At 34.4% G+C, this 16,450-nt stretch overlaps 1 protein-coding gene across 3 annotated transcripts in view; it reads right to left on the minus strand.

The window, feature by feature from the left end:
• The window catches only part of MTX2 (metaxin 2), an 83,598-nt gene that overhangs the window by 45,886 nt on the left and 21,262 nt on the right, over positions 1-16,450 (minus strand). The gene's annotated exons all lie outside the window — the stretch shown is intronic.

A 16,450-nucleotide genomic window follows, 5' to 3' on the forward strand; every position in this document is an offset into this window, starting at 1 on the left:
GGGAAAAAAGTTGAAATTATATACACAGGAAAAAAAATAGTCCTTAAACCAAATTAATGAATGGATATTTGTCCATAACAGAGGCAGTTGCCAAGGTTACTGTATATATGGCAAACTTTCATTACATTGCACTCCAGATGATAAGATAGGATGCATAAAGATGCATGGTGAGGAGAATGGAGGAAAAGAAGAGTTTTATTGTGTCCTTAAAAATTAACATAAAATTTTAGAAGGTCTACATGCATGCCACCATCCTCAAAAATCCACATAATCAACTGTTTTTTTCAACATAATCAAATCCACATGAAAGGTACAAATGCATCTTATGTTACATATTTTTCTCATTGTCCCTAGCCAGTATTATATTAAAATAGAGTCCTTTTATACTATTCTAGAACATTCCACTGCCCTCCCAGCCCACAAAAACAAGCTAAGACAAGCAAAGCAAGATGATGAAAAAGCATGCATGTAAGCACAAAGTAAAATACAACTAGTCAAAATATTGAAGTCTGAATTCAACCTTAGACTAACTTCTTTTGTGATAACTTGTTGTAGCCAAATTATAACAGCATTAAAAGTATACTGAAGCCAGAAAATTGGGCACATACATGATAATTTGATGAATTAAATATTATAAATTATTTGTTGATATTGCTTTTAAGACATTAACTTAAAATTTTCATTTCTGATTATAACAACTATAGCTAAAATAACCACTGTTAGCAAAAGAATTTTCTTAGGCTATACTACTTCACATGTATTTTGATTGTTATTCAATACTGATTTTTTTTTTTTTTTAGGAAATATTACATAAGAGTCATTCTTAAAAGCCTGATTTAAGATTTAGGATAAAAGTAAACCTCTCTAGAAAAGAGAAAAAAAAGAAAAATTGCAAATTTAGCTAGATAAGGCTTCAGAATTAAAAAAAAAAAAAAAGGGGGGGGATGTTATTATAACACCATTACTTTGCTAGGGAATTAGGGGTTAATTTTGAAAATAACTAACTATAGATAAGTGTAATATATAGTTCACATTGTAGTTTTAGGTGTGTGTTTATGTGGAGTGGGGGGAGCAAGCAGGACCTTAACCTGTTGATTTTACTAGTATAGGAAATTTCTAATGAAAAAAATGCCTTCTCCCAATGCAGGTGGGGACTTGTTCTTCAACTGTGATGGAGTGGGGAAGTGAAAAAGCAGGGAAGTAACTGTCTGGGGTCAGAGAGCTCAAATCAAATATTGGACTGGAGCATCTGTGCTCCTACAGACTGAGGCCAGATCTCTATCCACACTACTTACTGCTTCTCCTACTTACATGCATAGATTATTAGCCTAAATATTATACTTACTATCTAAATATTAACCAAAATAGTACACAAAATATTTATAACAGCTGCTATTTTGTTTCATATATACTTAGACAAACACATCATATAGTAATATTCTAAAGATGATACTCATTTCACAATCCACTCATAAAAATTCTTATGTAAAAACCCTAAATATAAAATTCCAAAAACTAAATGTTTGCAAGTTATCATAAAAATTTTCAATCACTAAAACTTCAATTAACCAGAAGGCCATAACTCTTCTGAATTGTTTTTGAGCTGTTTTCATGCTATGGCCTAACTATCAGCCCTACTACTCAGCAAATTTCATCAGCCTACCATTACATTTAGGATCAAATATAAAGTCCTATTTGGCATTTAACACTTTCCCACCACTACCTCTTACTACTTTTCCCAGTGTCCTCACACATTTCAGAGTCCTCCTGCACTCTACTTGCTAGGTTCCTAGTATGTTTGCTTGTATATATACAAGTGGATCTGCCCACTCCATGCCTTTCCCTAATCTCTGTACTTCAAATATTCTCTCATCATCTCCAACACCTCAGAATTCCTGGACATCTTCAATACTCAGTTCAACTCAACTCCAAAAAGCTTTTCCCAGTGCTCCCATCCAACCAATTCAGCAGCTAGTACCGTCTCACCAAGGTTATTTAGTACCTATTTTTTATGTTTCTTCTATACATCTATTCTATGTATATTGCTAAAACCCAATAGGATGTTCTTTGAAAACATGGACTTCTTTCATTTATGTCTTTATGTCCCTCATGCTCCACATTTTACCTAGAACATACTAGGTGCTGCTTAAACACTTCCTGATGCAACTCAACTAATATTCATTAATCTTCTATTATGTACAAGGCAGATGCCACATAATAGATATGCCCCCAAAAATAAATAAATAAATAAAATCCCTATTCCCCAGGAATTTTTCGTCATGTGGGGGATACAACATGTCCTTGTCTGAGTATTATGCCAGGATTATTCAAGATGGGAGGAGAGAAAACTACTGCCTTTCTCCCTCAGAGTTGGGAAAAATGACAAACAACATGACAGCTAATATACATGTATAGACTTAGGCAAGCCTGAGCCTGTTTTAGGGTCCCTGCAAACTTGCTTCTGTTTTATTTCTTTCCTAACTAGTGCTGTCCAAAAATGAGGGCTAAAATAGAGGTGTCCCCTGTGACAATATTATGAGTATGAGAAATCAAAGTTTCAGATCCTTCACTGAAGCTGCCAGGTGGCAAGGCGAGCTTCTGCAGAGCTACAGATAAATAGAACAAGGCAAATTACAGTGTAACTTGGCAAAAGACAGGGACCTAGAGCCTGTTATTTGAACAGTAGCACTGAGGAGGTGGTGGTGGTTATTCTAGGTACTGAAATAAAAAAGGCCTATTTAGCAGGCCCACAGACTTGTTTGTATGCTGAAGTTTAGATCTCCTAAGAACAAATGTTGTTTCTGTTTTAAGTTTCCAATAATAGGTGCCCATTACTCTTTGTGTTTAACATTTCTCTTGAACAGAGAAAACAAAAAGCTAACTTACAACGGATTCCTATTGTACACTATTACCTTTCTTTCTTGGGAGGGAGACATTATAGACATAAGCCAAGACTTTCTTCCAAAGGCCCCAAAGTTTAGAGTAGGTAGGGGGTGGTAAAAACAACAACAACCACCACCACCACAACAAAAACCACTCAAGAGAGAAGAAAGGGCTTTCCTACTTTTATCAGACCAAGAACTCCCTGGATTGAACCCAGGATGCACCTGTGTGAGTACAGAACAGAGGAGTTCTTTAGTAAAGACAGAGAGGATGAAGTGCCCAGCAGTGGTTACAATGGTTATAAGATACAAAGGGATATTGCATTAGAAAAATTTTCACTTGAAAAATGCATCTCAAAAACATTCACAAAAACAAATGTTTTCAACTTCATTAGTACTTCCAAATTCTCCAAAAGATGGGAAAAAAAGGAGAAATTTATTGTTAAAAAAGTCACTAATTTTTTAATACTAAGAAGAAAACAAAAAAGTTTAAGAGAATATACTAACGAGAATTTTACATTGATAAACCTTTTTAAAAGTATCTCAACAATTCAGAGATTTGTATATAATCCCATTTTTTCATACATTTAAAAAAATGATGTTTGATGATTGTTATAATAAAAATTAATTCTTAATTCTATTCTAGAACTGATTACTTACAGGAAAGAATTTATTACTGGACCAGACCTGAAAGCAACCACTACTTCCAAAAATTTATATCAGAGAAAAAGAAGAAAATTGGACACAGTTTGATGAGTATTCTAGATTTTGTGAAAGCAAACATGGATAAAAGTTCAACATAAAAAGTCAATTCACAAAGACTAAAAAATTCCCAGGGGTGAAATTCTGAAGACATGAAGGGAAACAATGCCAATGAAAAAGAAAAACTGAAATTTTCTGAAAAGACTAACATAGATTCACAAGGAACTCTGCATGCAACTTGAATTTTACAGAAGTTATACAGAGAAAGTGGAAGATAAGTAATAGATGAATATAAAAGGAATGATACCACTTAGGCAGATGGATGTAAGGGGGATGGTATAATATGAGATTGCTAAATCTCAGGATGAGCTGAGGCTGATAGCCAACATGGATTTTAGGAGAAAAGAGAGCATCACCCAAGAGAGAGGACCACTGATTGGGGGGGGTGGGGGGTCAGATGATAACAATGGAGGGAAAACAGAGGCAGAGTCAAGAGGAAAGAGTAACAGGAAGAATTATGGCCAAAATCCCCTACTAATCTTTTCCACAAAGATCCAAAATGCCAAATTTCTGATCAGGAAATTCAAGAATAAGTCACACAGTGAGTCATTTTTTGTGGCCCAGATTTTCTTGGGAAAACAAAGAAGTCTGCAGACAAGGACAAAATATGGTCAGAAGCATGCTGCACAAAGTAGACACACAAAGAAAGCTAAGCCTAGACATTAGAGAAAGAAGTATCCCAGAGAATCCCTGAATTAGCACAACGTACAGGCAAGTGTGCCATCTGGCAATTCTGTTGTCCATTACCCAGTTCCAAGTGACAGATGAGGTTAGACTGAGGAGAGAACCTGAACTTTGGGGTGGTATAACGAAGTAATAGCAATCATGGACACTAGTTGCATACTGAACAAGGAACAAATTCAGAAGCAAAAAGTAGTCATGTGGCTACTTAGTTTTAGACTAAAGCCCAGGCTGAATGAAGCCTGCAGGAGAACAACAAGGACAAGAGTCTCAGAACAAAAGAGTCTTGCAGTTCTATCTGCAGTGTCCCAGGAGGTGCTAAAAGTGACTGATTTCAATAGCAATCTACCAAAACTTCCAACCAGAGACAAAACAAAAAGGTGCAAGTATAAGCCAATGAGTTTAAATTATAAGGATATCCTGCACTGCTCATTAAAAAAACAGTAAACATCTAGAAAATAAATGATCATTACAAAGAGCCAGCATGATTTCCTCAAGAACAGTTCCTGCCACATTAATAATGTTATTTTCTATTTTGATAGGATTCCTTAACTAGTGAACCCAAGGAAATTCTGAAAATCAATTAGAGAATGGCTGAATAAATTGTGGTATATGAATATTATGGAATATTATTGTTCTGTAAGAAATGACAAATAGGATGATTTCAGAAAGGCCTGGAGAGACTTACATGAACTGATGCTGAGTGAAATGAGCAGGACCAGGAAATCGTTGTATACTTCAGCAATAATACTATATGATGATCAATTTTGATGGATGTGGCCATTTTCAACAATGAGATGAACCAAATCAGTTCCAATAGAGCAGTAATGAACTGAAGCAGCTACACCCAGCAAAAGAATTCTGGGAGATGACTATGAACCACTACATAGAATTCCCAACCCCTCTATTTTTGTCCACCTGCATTTTTGCTTTCCTTCAAAGGCTAATTGTACACTATTTCAAAGTCCGATTCTTTTTGTACAGCAAAACAACTGTTTGGACATGTATATATATATATTGTATTTAATTTATACTTTAACATATTGATGTATTGGTCAACCTGCTATCTTGGGGGGGAGGGGAAAAATTAGGACAAAAGGTTTGACAATTGTCAATGTTATGAAATTACCCATGCATATATCTGGTAAATAAAAACTATTAAATTAAAAAACAAAAACAAAAACCAATGAAATTGAAGGGAAAAAAAAAAAAAGATCTGTACAGGCTAGAGACAACTGGGTTGAAACCAGTAAGATGAAATTCAACAAAGATAAATGAAAACTCGTATACTTAAGAAAAGTAGGAATTGAAAGGCAACAGTTTGTATGAAAAAAACAAACCTGGGGACTTACTGAAAAACTAATATGAACCAACGAGGTGACGGTAACTGAAAAAGCTAGTATTGTAGGCTATGTTCAGGAATAAAGGGATATAGTCCTTAGACTATATGTGGAATATTATATTTACTTTTGAGTATCATAAGAGGGAGACTGATAAATTGGAAAGCATCCAAAACAAGATAAGCAAGAAGATGAAGAGCCTTTAAATTAATAAGGAACAGTTTAAAGAGGTAGAAATAGAAATGTTTAGTCTCATGAAGAGAAGAAGACTGTCCCTGTTCGGGCCCCAAAATGTCAAGGTCCGGGCTAGCTCCTCTGAAGGGTTTAGAATAAGTCCTTGTCAGGATAAGCAAAAGTCCTTGCCCCACGTTGTGGGCACCAAATTGTAAAGGTCCTGTTGTCTCTCAATTGTAATCCTTCTCTGGGAGAAGATCTCTTTTCTGTAAAATCTTTTCTCTGTGAGCAGGTTTCTTGGGAGCTCTGAATCTCCTCCAGCTCTTGTTTTTCCCCAATCCAGACTCCTCCTGCAGGCCGCCGTCCCAACTCTGGCCCAGACTCTACTAACTCCTTGCTCAATGTTGCCTTCTTTTATCTTCCCAGAGAATGGGCCTGTGAGAACTCAAGGGCTTGTGGGAAAATTACTTCAACCAATGAACTTGTTCCTTTTAAAGGTTGTGTAAACTCCTTTTCATATATAAACTCCTCCTCAGAAGTTCAAAGGGGTAAACTCCCCTTAAAGGCCAGAACCAAAGGTGTGAACTAGAGAATTGTTAAGTACCAACAGAACCTAACATCACACAATTTTTCTGTAAGGATTTTCAGGGCTTTTGTGAATAGAAGGATTCAATTTGTTCTGTTTGGCCTCAAAAAGTGTTGAAGACCCCAAGCCTATCTCTTTATTTTCTTCCTGTGCTGCCTAGGAAACTATGCCAAATTTAATGTAACTCAACAAACACTTCTTAACCACCTACTAAGTGCAAGGTATAATGTTTAGTACTGGAAATCAAGTTTTGATGTGTTGTTTTGTTTTGTTTTTTATTTTGGGTGGATATGAGGGGAGGGGGGGGGGGGCCGGACTTGTAAATTGTCAGTCCATTTCATCGGAACTATACCTTAACAAGAATTATCTCAATACCATAACTGGACATTTTTGGAAAAGTAAACTATCCAGCCTCTGCCAAAAGAACTCATGTGATAGGGAATTCACATTTCACTTTCGAACAGCTCTCAGCTCTAAGGTTTTTCACAAAGGAAGATTAAATTTGCCCCTCTCCAGCTTTTATAAATCACATTGTAGGACCAAGTAAAACAAGTCTAATAATCTGCCACAAAACAGTCTTTTAAATATTTATAATCTGCTATAAATAGTCAGTCCTCACCCTAGCTTTCTCTTCTTTAGGCAAAAACACTGCCAGTTCCTACAGCCCTACTCAATATTCTGGCTCATAAACTCCACCAATGCATTTCTATTTATATAACCAAGTATTCTCAATGCTGATATCGTATGACCTTAAACATAAGATCATTTACTTATAACAAGGCAAAAGAATGCACAAATAATATTTGAAACTCTAAATTTCAGTGCCTTCTTTCTGTCTCAGAAACTGTAAAAACATCTGCATTAAATAGATGCTTCCACTTAAAAGTAGTTGATCTAAGTTATGCTTAACTAACATTTCCCTAGACAATACATCTCAGCTAATAATGAAAATAGACTATTATCTATACAATAAGAGAAGCAAAGTTATAAACATAAAAAATGAAAACTATTTGATCTAAGTGACTTTTCAAATTCTCTTCTTCAGCTCTGTTCCTCTATCACTTATAACTTTAAACTTAGTTGGTGCTTAATAATGTTCACTAAATAATTAAAATGATAAATGCTTAATAAATGATTGAGATTAATCAATTATGTCTGAAATGATATAGTTCTGAAATCTGTTTTTTAATCTCTTTCATTTTAGGGAGGAGGAGGATTTCAGACTGGGTCATCTCTTTAAATCAATCTAGTTTGGTAGTCAAATTTTCATCTTTTTCAATAATCAGATGTATTATTTATCCCATGATCATAAAACAGTTATGGTTTCCAGATCTCCTCAATATATTAGTTTATCACATTCAAAACTGTCTCAAAATTGAGTCAGAAATGAACTACTTCAAAAATCTTCTCTTAAAACTCTGGCCAATAAGATACCTTGGTAACAAGCCTTCAAAAGAAAGTATATTACATTAACAAAATATTATCTGCACATCAAAGAAATAATTTTATGTATGAGAATTTAGTAGTTTGAAATAAATTATCTTTAAAACAAGAACTTGCTTCCTACATATTACTAAGAGATAAATCAGATTCCTTCCTTTGACCTTTAAAATTACTTTTAAAAGGAAGTAAATCCCTATATTACAGATATAAAGAAATTAAAACTTGGAGAGTAAATAAGGAGTGTCAGAAAACATCAAGGTTATAGTCACTAAAACCTCTTAACAAATAATTAGTCTTTAAATTACAATAATCATACATTTTATATGTGTGTACATAGGTATATGTGTACACACACACACACACATATATATATGTATATATATATATATATATATGATTACAAATTTAATTTATTTAAAGGTATTTCACAAATAGTAGGCTCTTAATTTAGGCAGAACTTGGGGGGATGTGGAAAGTAATACTTGCCCTACTGTCACTGTGCTAATGATCACTTATAAAGAATATTGTGATAGGAATTCCTTTCTGGAAAGACTAGATGGCCTTTGGGGTGTCATCCAACTCTTAAATTTGGAATTTCCACGTTTTCTAATGATAGCCTACTCTTGTCAGAGAATGAAATCTACTTACCTTATTTATTAAATGGGCAAGAGAGGATAGAACATACCTACACTGAATGTGCATGGGTCAGAATATCAGTGTACTTGGTTGGGGCTGGAGAGGAAAGGAAAAGCAATGCAAAAGATATTATAAATTACCTTAAAAGAAATTTCATTTACTTCCAGTTTTACTAAGTTTGGCACTGGCTTTCTTATGGCTTGATGTTCTTTATTAGTATTCTTCATTAATTAATCATTAAGCTGATTTTATCCTAAGGATTAAAGTTTGACTGCCTTGAAAAATTAAGAGTTTAATACAATTTAACATCTATGAATTTAACAACAAGAAGGTATCTAGATAATTTAGAATGCTCTTATGTTTTTCAAAGAATCCCTCTCCAAAACTATAAAAAATGCTGTGAACAAAGATGGTTGGAATGAGCAATAGAGGGAGAAGAAAGTGAAAAACCAAACATGATTTGTGAAAAATATACATTAAGAGATGATCTATTTTATGAAGTGATTTATTTTGATTTAAAATGTACAATGATAGTGAAAAGTGGATTTTTATAAAGATGCTTTACATCTTGCAAAGAAGAAAATACACCACCATATATATAATAATGGAAGCATAGCTGTAAATACTTAAAACACTAGATAATTGATAATTCACATACAAGTCATATATACACATGCTGTTCCATTAGCACAGAATTTATCTCTTTTAATACCCAAAGTTGCCTCTATGCCCTCAGTCAACTACTTAATCTGTGTTAAGAAAAGATTTCTACTGCAGTTAAGAAAAGTAAAATATTTTCAGTCTTTAACCATCCATTCTCATAATGCAATTGTGATAATTTTGACATTGGCCAGTTGCAGACTTTGGCCATAATTTTTTAACTAAAAAGGACCTTGAGAATCTTCTAATCCATCCCCCTCCCCAACTTTGCAGATTACAAACTGAGCATCAATGGAAAAGTGATTTTTGCAAGTTTAAACAATGAATTGATAGATACATTTGTGTAAAAGAACATCAACAGATAAAATATGAATGTTGGGACAAACATGTGCGCACACAACACACACACACATACACACACACACACACACACAGCCCTGAAAAGCAATACGAAATTATTTCCCATTTCCCGCCTTTTTTCAATCAGTGTTGCTTAAAGCAAATTAATTGTCTTTACTAATTCATTATAATCTGTTTCTACCTCCAAACATTTGGGCAAGTAGCAATCTGCTAGATATATATTAATTTGTCATTTAGGGTTTTTCAAAAACATGCCTAGAGAAGACACTCAGAAATCAAGTTCAGTAATAAGTCATTTCTAGATGCTTTATCCCATTCAATTTTGGAACAAACAACTCTGAAAGTCTACGACCTCATAAAATCACAATCCCAACAATCCTATTTTGGCTATCTAATCTAACAGGGAAAGAGAAAAGCCAATGGAAAGATGCCCTTCATGAAAAGTTTTTTTTTGGTTGTTATTGTTGCTGTTGTTGGTTTTTTTTCCTAAAGCACAACATTTTTAATATATAACATGATTCTTCTGGTATATGAATGTAGGTGAAGACATAATTTGTAGATAATTGGCACTAATATTACATGCTGTTTCAATTCTGTCATAGTTCTAATCCATCAAATTGATTAATGTTATAATAACTCTACATAAACCTATCATTTGTCACTAATGAAGTCAAACCCAGTTTATCCGTAGGCAACTAGATTCCAAAGGCCCATAGATGTCATTTCCATCAGTTTACCAAGTCTAAATATAGAGTTCAAGCTAAAAAGGATAAAAAAAACCTGTGTGGCTTCTATCTAAATTTGCAAGATTTTTTGCCAATAAATTCAAATAATTATCAATGCAAAAAAATTAAAATGCCTTTAATATTAAAAGTATATCTGGCAATTTCTTAAAAGAACATGTTACTACTAGATTTCAGAAAAGAAACAGCTTGATTTTAAGTGGGAGTTGTAAATAAAAGCAGGAAGAGAAAAGTGGACATACCAACTTATTCAGCTCTAAAATAGTTAAGGCATGAAACTGACATTTAGTGAGGGTTCTAAAATTTCTTGACTTTTAAAACTGAAATTAGATAAAGAGACAATCAATCATAGTTATCATTTTTGAGGACTTAAGTACTCAATACAAAAATGCCAAATTTAGTATGCTTTAAAGATTCAAACTACGTATGACAATTCTAAATAAAGAAGTTCTAAAATTCATGAATATTTTTGATTAAAAGTATAATTTTCCCCTTTTCCCCTAAAAAATAAATTAGTTTTTAAAGTCTTATATTATCATTATCTAGCAATCATACTTTAGAAATAAAAACAATCATTAATAGCATCTCTTAAAACTAATGAAAGGCCAGTAAAGATTACAAAGGAATTAAGTGACAGGTTACACTTTTCTTACCAGGATGCCAATAAATGCCAATCTCTTAGGCACATGGCAAATAGCTCAATGATTACCAACATCTTCAGCCAATATTTCTGACAAAGTGACAAGCAGATAAGGAGAAAGAATGAAAAGATCTTACTCCACACTCCTCCCCACACCCCTCAACTTCCTAGGCAATGGGAACCTGACCTATCCAGTTGAAAGGATAAGTTGATTATCTAGTCACTGTGTCTTCAATTTGCTGATCTTTGGAAGCAAAGATTATTTTGTCAATGAATGCAACTCTTCAACCAGAGAGATGTCTAGAAATGCTAGACAATATCTGAAGCACAGAGGATCATCTTTGACCAGTTTCTTCTATTTGTCAGTTGAGGCAAGTACAGGAATTGGGACAGTAAGTAGTTAATTATGGGATTTGAGTAAACCACACTGACTCCATGTTGTGATTCAATTCTCGAGCTAACTCACTTCCCTTTCTATTCAATTATGAATCTAGTTCAAATTCTGTCCTATGACAAAACTTGGTTTGATTATGGGAATTGGGATAAAATTTTATTGAACTGTTTGAACCTAACCCTAGTTATCTAGGAAACTGGTCTACCTCTTCTTACTGTTTAGAGACCTTTAGGTCTCTATGACACTTAGATCTAAGGACCGAGGTTATGCTGACTAGAAACCCAGTCACACCTCAAAACTGATGTTTTCTCACGTTTTCTCACAACTAACTATACATCTCAAGCAATTCATATATCTTATATGAAAACGTCATACTGATCAAATCAGATACTATTTTTATGTTCATTCAACTGTTTACAAACACTTTGGGGACTGAGACATCTTTTCTAATTTCAGAAATGTATAACCTGTTCACTCTCTCCCCCTCCCAACTTAAAAAGTCCTTAATCTTTCATTCATAGAAATCAGATTAATATTGTATTATTTCCTTTCAATTTTGAATAAGTTTTTTACTGTATAAAAATCTTGTCTCTTCCCTATGCCCACCCCTGTATTCAGGGTCCATTCCTAAGCTGAGGAAAGCTACTGGACCTAATTTGTTGTGCAATTGGTATGCACCATTTAATAAGTGGTTATGTTTGGAAGCTTAAATCTTTTTGTCCTCAATCATTTCATCTTTCACCTGCCATATAATCAGTCAACAGATATTTATTAAGCACCTATTATGTATGAGGCACTGTGCTAAGTGCTCAAAAGAAAAGAACAATTCCTTCCCTCAAGGAGCTCACATTCTAATGAGACAAAACACATGCAAATAATAATCCTGTACAAAATGTACATATATTATGCTATAGATAAGTGGGGGGGGGAAGGAGAAACAATCTACTGATGAAAATAGAATGGAATGGAATCACTTGCATTTAAGAGGTACTGGCCTCTAGAAGGGTCACTACTTCATGTGAAATGGATATAAGGAGGAGAAAAGAAGTTCTCCATACATGGTCTCAATTTTTCAAGGAAATAAGAGGCAAAGTTCATAGCTGAGAGGATGGGAAGATATGCAAAATCTGAGGAAGGTTAAAACCACTAAAGCGATTTAAATAGTGAGTCAATTAGAGAGGTATAAAAAGATTACCTTGCCACAAGGAAGGTTTGATTGAAATTATGTAGCATATATTTGGCAAGAATCCAGCTAGGGGGTTAGAGGGTTTTCTTCAGCTTCATTCATGTCAACACCTGAGTAGAAGTAAAAAGGATTAATCTAAGGCTGAGGCTGGCAGGGCAAAATCTGTATAATTTAAGGGGACAAGGGACCTGAGAGAAAAGGACAATGTAAAATTGAAGTGGTTCACCAAAAAGTCAAGAAAAGGAATGGAGAGCAGAGCAGAGTATTCCAACTCTGCTAACCTAACCACTGAATAGGGGAAATGAATCAAAGTGCAGCCAGGGGCACAACGACTGGCCAGAAAAGCTGTCACAAAGAAGGAGCCAGATCTTAGAGAGAGACTTTCTATATTCCAGAAAACAGAAGAAGTGGAAGTAGAAAAGACAAGATGAAACCAGGTTTGTTACCTATGGAGCACAGGGAAGGGGTGGATAGAGCTAAGAAAGGGATATGGCAGGGGCAGTACACAAGAGAGTTGAGAGGAACAGGAATAAGAAATCAATCAATGAAAAACAAAGAATTGAGATCTGAAATGACAAACAGTGGTTCAAAATTATTGAATCCCAATCCAGATTGGAGGTTTTTTTTTTTTGAAGTAGGTAAAAGAGGTATTCTTTGACTCAATTTACTAGTCTTAATCACTAAATAGTCATTGTCTCAATTATCTTAAAAAGACCAAGGTCTCCCATTGCATCCAGGCTATCTTCAATCATCTTGATCTATATCATGACTCTGGAAGAGAAAATTAAGCTGGTGGCTTTTGCACAGCTCTCCCTCACTTAAATCCAATTCATTTGCATGTCATGGCATCACTTTCCTGATGTCATGGTACTCTCAGAGAAGGAAGGACAAATGACAATGACTATTCCAATCCTCTTAAACCTTCATCTTTTCCACATACTCTTCTGGTCCAGTGACTCTGGCCTCCTTACTGCTTCTTACAAATATTACTATAAATGTTTTTGTAATATGAGTTCTTTAATTTTTTTTTTTATCCTTGGCATATACCTCTAGTAATGGTATTGCTTCTTGGAGATTTTAAAGCAGAGGCTTGATGATTATTTGTAGGATATATAGTGGGAGTTCCTTTTGTGTATGAATTGGGCTAGACAACCACTGAAGTGCCTTCCAACTCATATATCTTTAATGAAGTCCAAGAAGGGAAAGGACCCACATATACAAAAACACTTAGAACATCCCTTTCTTAGTAGCAAACTTAGAAGTACAGTGGGTGCCCATTAATTTGGGAATAGTAAAAGAAATTGTGGTATACAAATATAATTAAATAGTATTGGCCTGAAAAATATGAAGAATAATGGAAAGACTTATGTGAACTGATACAAAGCAAAGCAAGCAGAATCAGGAGTACAATTTGAATATTTCCCCAATATAAAGAAAATCAACAAAAGAGGCCATCAGAACACTAACAAATGTAGCAATTAATCAAGATCTCAAAGGATTGTCAAAGAACTGTCAAAGAACTGACATGACCTGTTTCTTGTTAGAAAAAGGTGTTCAATAAGGCACATATTTTCAAACATGGTAAAATGTGACTTAACTGTATTTTATTTTTTTAAAGAAGAGTTCACTGGGTAATGAGAGTAAAATGAGGATCATAAAATATTATAAGGGTAGTACATGATTAGGAAGTATAAGTAGCAATTACAGGTTTGTGTTTTTTTTGGTTAAGAATTTGGCAATGAAAAAGGTAAGAGATAAATAAGATAATAGCTTGAGTGGACAGCAGAGTCCAAAAAAAAAAAAAAAAAAAAAAAAAAAAAAGGCTACTTACTAGCTAGCTAGAACAACATATTTTCTGGGAATGTCATCAAAATTAAAGCCAGCAAGTGATAACAGAAAACAGACATAAATGCCATTCTCAGTGAGAAATATTTAAGCTTTTTCATTTGTCTCTCATTCACTTACTTACTTCTGAAAAATTTGGAATGTGGACAAGTCAGGTGGAGAAGAGGCTGGCTACAAATTAATCTGTAAGGAAGACTGCTCCCATTTTGCCCTGCTTGATGGTTGCAGACATGGCCTAAAGGCATGTTTTAAAATGTTCCTTAGAGATTAATATTATGTTACAATTTTATGCTATTCAAAAATAAGTCTTTATTAATGAACTGAAACTGCATTTTATTTTGGAACCAAAGTAGTTAAAAGATAGTTTTTCCATTAGAAGTAATCAATAAGGAAAGTATAATTAAGTTGGTAATTATGAGGCCTGAACACCAGCCAATTCAACACACCTATGTGAAAACAGAGATCAATTTTTAAATGATACTCAGAAATCAATTATATAAAACTGACTAGGTTCTATAGGTTAACCAGGGTCAAGAAAAAAAATTCTTAGTGTCAACAACTCAATGATTCAGACTAGAAAAAGTACCAATTAAAGAAAAGGCTTTCAGTTTACCTTTGGCATGATGTTCATTTCCTCAAAATGTCTTTAGCTTATGTACTACATTATTAGGTACACTATCATTTTTTAAAATCAATTTCCTCAGAAAAACAGAAGATAGTAGAGGATTACTCAGAATTAGTAGATACAAGTTGGGCCCCACCATTGTTATGACCTTCAGTTTTTTAAAGGATGTATTTACTATTCTATTTCTACTAAAGTCCTATGCTGATATTCATTGTAGCATGGAAGTAATTGAATTTTCAATGTGTTTTGCTATATCTTGCCAACCAGAGAAGGCTTCAAGTAAAAGTTCCAAAATAGACCATGAATGAAATGTATTGCAGAGAATCAACCTAATAAATGTACAAAGGTTCACACCAGAAATCAGCCTGCCATTAGGTGATTAATTTTGGTGGGAGCAGAAAAACTCATATTAAGACCCATCCACTAAAGTATGTAGGTTAATGTCATGACAGTAGATGTCTACCTACTGACAAAATCAAAGATCTTAAGGAAAAAGTGCCATTTTTCACATGTGAAAAATAGAATAAAAATAACTTATGAATGACAAAGCATTTTCCTTTTCACAGCCCCTTGTGCTATTTCCACCTATAGGTGAGAAAACAGGCTCAAAAAGGGTAACTAATCTGTCCATCATCACACAGATAGGGAGCATCAAAATCAGCATGCACAAACAGGGTTTCTGCCTCCAAGTCTGGTATTCTTTCCTCTATTCTGTGATGCCTTTTCATGTTCTGAAGTGTTTTGTCAGTGGTAGGCATAGATTTGCACTAGTTTGGACTGATTTTCTCAACTGGTTTTCCTTAAAGCCAAAGCAGACATTTATAAAACAGTTTATTTAGGTTTATATAATAATCTCAGGTCATGAGATAGAGAAAAGCTAGCTAGCTAGCTAAGTTCCACAGAAAATAGATTCTAACAATGGTCTCATAGCATAATACTTTCATCTTACTGACTCAAAAACCCAAAATAACACAACCATAACTAGATCCTCTTAGCAATTGGGACAGCTCCATGTCCCTTTATCCTAGATGAAGGAAGAGATGGAAGACAGTAACCTCATCTTCAAGAAAATTCACTGTCCTTCAAGATTACAAGCCTTGGTATTCATAGATCAAAATCCTCCACCCCCTCAAATTGGAGGAATGGTAAATAGAGCAGATCAAGGAACTTCTCTGAAAGCTTCCATTTCTCCACCCACTGCAGTCCTTTGGTTTGTATTCCTTTACCTTTTCTTTAATTTTCCCACATTAGACTATAAATTCATTGAGGTTTAGAACTGTCTTTTTTCATATCTGGATCCACTGGACTTTGCACTGTGCCTGGGCACATAACTGAGATTTCATATTTATTGAATTGACTGACATGGTATGAGCTCGAATTGCCTCTCAGATCAAGGATATGATACAGGGCTCTCCTCTCTCTCAATCCCCAAATATTCCAAAGCACAACTTGATGCCTTAAAAAACCTGTCTTTAGAATCCAACCATTCTGGA

This window comes from Sminthopsis crassicaudata, chromosome 3, assembly GCF_048593235.1.
Source record: "Sminthopsis crassicaudata isolate SCR6 chromosome 3, ASM4859323v1, whole genome shotgun sequence".
Taxonomy (NCBI): Eukaryota; Metazoa; Chordata; class Mammalia; order Dasyuromorphia; family Dasyuridae; genus Sminthopsis; species Sminthopsis crassicaudata.